This window comes from Myotis daubentonii, chromosome 3 (genome assembly GCF_963259705.1).
Source record: "Myotis daubentonii chromosome 3, mMyoDau2.1, whole genome shotgun sequence".
Classification (NCBI taxonomy): Eukaryota; Metazoa; Chordata; class Mammalia; order Chiroptera; family Vespertilionidae; genus Myotis; species Myotis daubentonii.
This window is the reverse complement of record NC_081842.1, coordinates 171,521,649-171,527,128: the sequence shown is the minus strand read 5'-3', so window position 1 is coordinate 171,527,128 and position 5,480 is coordinate 171,521,649.

Below are 5,480 nucleotides of genomic sequence, written 5' to 3'. Positions count from 1 at the left end.
GAGTTTGATTATTTTAGATATTTCATATAAGTGGGATCATGCAGTATTTGTCTTTTTTAAAAAATATTTTTATTGATTTCAGAGAGGAAAGAAGAGGGAGAGAGAGATAGAAACACCAATGAGGAGAGAGAATCACCGATGAGCTGCCTCCCGCAAGCTCCCCACTGGGGATCGAGCCCACAACCTGGGCATGTGCCCTTGACTGGAATAAACCCTGGGACCCTTCAGTTTGCAGGCCGACGCTCTATCCACTGAGCCAAACCAGCCAGGGCAGTATTTGTCTTTTTGTGACCAGCTTATTTCACTTAGCATAACGTCCTTAAGGCTTATCAATGTTATAATATATGACAGGATTTCCTTCTTCTTAGGGGCTGCCTTGTATGTATATACCACTTTCTTCTCCCATGGTGAATCTGTTATACCTAATTAACTAATATTAACCTTATTGGTTTTAAAAAATTTTATTTTTTTAAATTTAGCTTTATTGTTGAAAGTATTACAGATGTCTCCTTTGTTTTTTTGTTTTCTTTTCCCATTGGCCCCCTCTTCCTTGCACCTGCCCCTCCCAAGTCTTCACCACACTATTGTCTGTGTCCATGGGCTATGCATATAAATTCCTCAGTTAATCTCTCCTCCCCTTTCTCCTCCCCCCCACCTCCCCTTTGAAATTTATACCACCTTTTTCTATGGGTTCATCCACTGATGGACATTTAGATTACTTCCACCTCTTGGTATTTGTGAACAATGCTGCAGTGAACATGGGCGCACAAATATATGCATATTTTCTTTATGGATTCAAACTAATAATTGTTTATGTACTCTCTGCTTCCCTGTTTGGGAGGAAACATGAAAGAAAATAGTAGAGGACAATAGCATGGCTTTGGTACATGAACACCCATGAGTGGAACATACTCCCCCTCCAGGGCCTTTGCCCATATCATACCCTTTACCTGTCAAATCCCATCCTACCCTTGTTTTAGAGGCTATCTATCTTAAATGCCATGTCCTCTATGGAGCCTTCGAAGACTTTCCCAATGGACAATCACTTTCATTAACTTGAATCTCCATGAAATTTCTCTCTGCCTCACTATGGCTCTTACCACATTTTACTTATCTTATTCTCCTTTTCTGTTGTACTCTTTCTGAAGAAAAAGACTGTGTCTTATTCATAACTGTATTTCCCAAATTATTCTATCAAGTGTTTAACACATAATAGGCACTCAATAAATATTTCTGAATTGAGTGGTGCCCCACCCAAACCCCTGAGTTAAAACTAGATCCCTCTTTTGAGCAACCCCATACTTACACTAATTCACCTACTTTATACTGAGGATTCATATTTCAATCATTGCCCATAATTAGAAATTAAAACCCTAATCTAAAATTGGACAAATGCCCAGCCGGAGTGGCTCAGGAGTTGAGCGTTGACCTATGGACCAGGAGGTCAGGGTTCAATTCCCGGTCAAGGCACATGCCCGGGTTGTGGGCTTGATCCCCAGTGTGGGGTGTGCAGGAGGCAGCCAATCAATGATTCTCTCTCATCACTGATGCTTCTCTCTCTCTCCCTTACTCTCTGAAATCAACAAAAAAAGATATAAAAAAAAATTGGATGAATGACTCAGTCAGCTAGTTTTTTAAATGTCAAAGTATTTGCTGCCAAAAGGCCAACAGGCTGAATTTGATCATTCTTTAGGCTAAAGTCTATTTTAGCATCAAAGTTCTTTAGTTTTGTTATTTGTAGTTATGTTTTTTCCCCTCAATAATGAATAAATACATTTCCTGCTAACTTTCTTAAGTTATTAGAAAATTTGCCTTGGTTTGTTTTTCCTGATTTTTTTGCATAGGCATGTTCTGGGCTCAGTCCTAGGGTTTCTTTCCTTTTCTATTTCTAGTTTACATCTATTTTCTTGGTAATCTCATCCATTTTTATGACTTTAAATTTCATCCATGTGTAGATGAAACTCAAATTTTTATATCCTGCCTGTATCTCTTTTCTGAATAGACTGATATGACCAACTGCCTATTCAACATCTCTATCTGGAAGCATAGTAGTCATTCTAAACGTAACATGTCTCAACACAAATTCCTAAATCCCTTCCCCATTCCTCAGCAAGTATTTTCCTCTTCAAGTTTTATCACACTTCAATTAATGGTCACTTTATCCAAACTTTCTAGTTGCTTAGATCAAAATCCTTGGAGTCACATCATTATCATTTCTCCACTTAAAACTCCCCAATGGCTTAACTCAATTATCAGAAGAGCTGAAGGCCTTCTAGAGTCTTACACTTGCCCATCACCCCTGGCTACAGTTACTTCTCTGAATTCATTTTCACCTGACTTCATTCCCATTGTTCTCCCCTTCCTTTCGTTGCTCCTGCCACAGTGGCCTCCCTACAGGACCTCTAATGCACCCTAGAGCTTTTTCAACCCTCTTCCTGTCCCTCAACTGTTCTATCTGCCTGAAACTCAAATTAGCAATTGTTCATAGAGACTATGATGAACAATTATATGCCAACAAATTGAATAATCTAGACAAGACGGGTAAATTCTTAGAAGCATACAACCTACCGAGTCTGATCATGAAGAAATAGAAAGTCTGAACAGACTGATTAATAGTATGGAGACTGAATCAGTAATCAAAAATCTCCCAACAAAGAAAAGTCCAGGACCAGATGGCCTCACTGGTGAATTCTACCAAACATTTAAATAGAATTAATACGAATCATTAAACTCTTCCAAAAATCAAAGAGGAAATGACACTTTCAACCTCATTTTACAAGGCAACATTGCCCTAATATCAAAACCAAAGAGAAACAAAACTGACAAATCTTTTTGGTGTCCTGATACCTAAGCCAAACAAGGACACTACAAGAAAAGAAAATTACAGGCCAATATCTTTGATGAACATAGATGCAAAAAATCCTCGACAGAATTAAACAACACATTAAAAAGGTTGTAAACTATGATCTAATGGGGTTTATTCCTGATATGCAAGGCTAGTTCAAATAGGCAATCAATAAATGTGATAAAAAATAAATGTTATATACCACAGTAACAAAATAAAGGATAAAAACAATGATCATTTCAATAGATCCAGAAAAAGCTTTTGACAAAATTTAACATCCCTTCATGGTAAAAGCTCTCAACAAATTAGGTATAGAAGGAATAACTAACGTCAATATTATAAAGACCATTTATGACAAGCCCACAGCTAACATCATACTCAACATTAAGAAGCTAAAAGCTTTTCCTGTATAATCAGAAACAAGACAAGGATGCCCACTCTCATCACTTCTATTAACATAGTACTGGAAGTCCAAACCAGAGTAATTAGGTAAAAAAAAAAAGAAAAGAAAAGAAATTCAAATTGAGAAAGAATAAGTAAAACTCTTTTTGCAGATGACATGATCATATATTTGGAAAACCCTAAAGACTCCACCAAAAAACTATTAGAACTAATGAATTCACCAATGTTTCATGATAAAAAAAAAATCAATATATGAACTATCTGAAAGAGAAATTAAGAAAACAGTCACATTTACAATAGCATCAAGAAAAATAAAATACTTAGGATTAATTTAACCAGGATTATGAAAGACCTGTACAGTAAAAACTGTAAGAAAATAATGAAAGCAATTGAAGAGGACCCAAATAATGGAGAGATATTCCATGTTCTTGGATTGGAAGAATTAATATTGTTAAAATTTTCATACACCCAAAACAATATACATACTCAATGCAATCCCTGCAAAATTCCAATAGAATTTTTCACAGAAAAAAAAAAGTTCTATAATCTGTATTGAACCCCATACCTCCCTAAAACAAACAAATAAAAGAATAGTCAAAATAATCTTGAGAAAAAAGAACAAAGCTGGAGGCATTACATTTCCTGATTTCAAACTACATCACAAAGGTATAGTAAGTAAAATAGTATGGTATTGGCATAAAAATAGAGAATGGAACAGAATAGAGAGCACAGATATAAACTCATACATAGTCAACTAATATTTGACAAAGGTACAAACAACACATATTGGGGAGTGGATAGTCTCTTCAATAAATAGTGCTGGGAAAACTGGATATCCATATGCAAAAGAATGAAATTAAACCTCTTATACCACTCACAAAAATTAATTCAAAGTGGAGTAAGGACTTAAATTGAGACCTGAAACTATAAAGCTCCAGAGGAAATAAAAAAGAGAAAAAAGCTCCTTGATATTGGCCCCTAGGCAATGATTTTTTGTATATAGCACCAAAAGCACAGGGAACAAAAGCGAAATTAAGGAAGTAGAACTACATCAAACTAAAAAGTTCCTGCACAACAAAAGAAACAATAAAAAAAATGAAAAGGCAACCTACTACATGGGAGAAAATTTTTGCAAATAATGTGGCAATGAACATGGGCTTGCAGGTATATCTTGGAGATAGTGCTTTAGCTTCCTTTGAATATATTCCCAGAAGTGGGATTGCTGGATCAGATGATAGTTCGATTTTTAATTTTTTGAGAAACCCCTGCCAGAAGACAATTCTAGCATGTCAGCAGGGCTGAATCATCTGGAATGGCTGAGGGCATTTCCCCAAACCTGAAAAGGATGCATAAATGATTGCTTGCTGCCAGACAGCTGAGGGCATTTTAATCTACATGTTATTGCCTCCTACTGGCCAAACACCTGAATAGCCATAGGCAGTTCCCCCAATCCAACAATACTTCTGTATACTAAACCTTGGCCTTTGATGTGTATATCTACCTTGCCTTAGGACAAATTGTGTTAATAAAGAGCAAGGGTTCCGGAGATTCAAGAGAGATTGGTTCCTTTAGCTACGTCTTCTCTGGCTCCACAAAATGACTTCCAAATTTATGTTTCATTTCTGGACTCTTGATTAATTTACAGCAGCCTCTTCTCTAGATTCCTGAACCCTTCTAGATGCTGGGACAAGACCCCCAGCAAACCTCCATACTATTTTTCATAGTGCAAATCATATATCTCATAAGGGGTTAATATCCAAAAAATATAAGGAATTCATACAATTTAACAGCAAAGTAGCAAAAGAATCTGATTTTAAAATGAGCGCCCTAATCGGTTTGGCTCAGTGGCTAACAGGGGTGGGCAAACTTTTTGACTCGAGGGCCACAATGGGTTCTTAAACTGGACCGGAGGGCCGGAACAAAAGCATGGATGGAGTGTTTGTGTGAACTAATATAAATTCAAAGTAAACATCATTACATAAAAGGGTATGGTCTTTTTTTTTTTTTTTTTTTAGTTTTATTCATTTCAAACAGGCCGGATCCGGCCCACGGGCCATAGTTTGCCCACGGCTGGCGCTAGAACATCAGTCTACAGACTAAAGGGTCTCAGGTTTGATTCTGGTCAAGGGCATGTACCTTGGTTGTGGGCACATCCCCAGTAGTGGGTGTGCAGGAGGCAGCTGATCAATGTTTCTCTCTCATCGATGTTTCCAGCTCTCTATTCCTCTCCCTT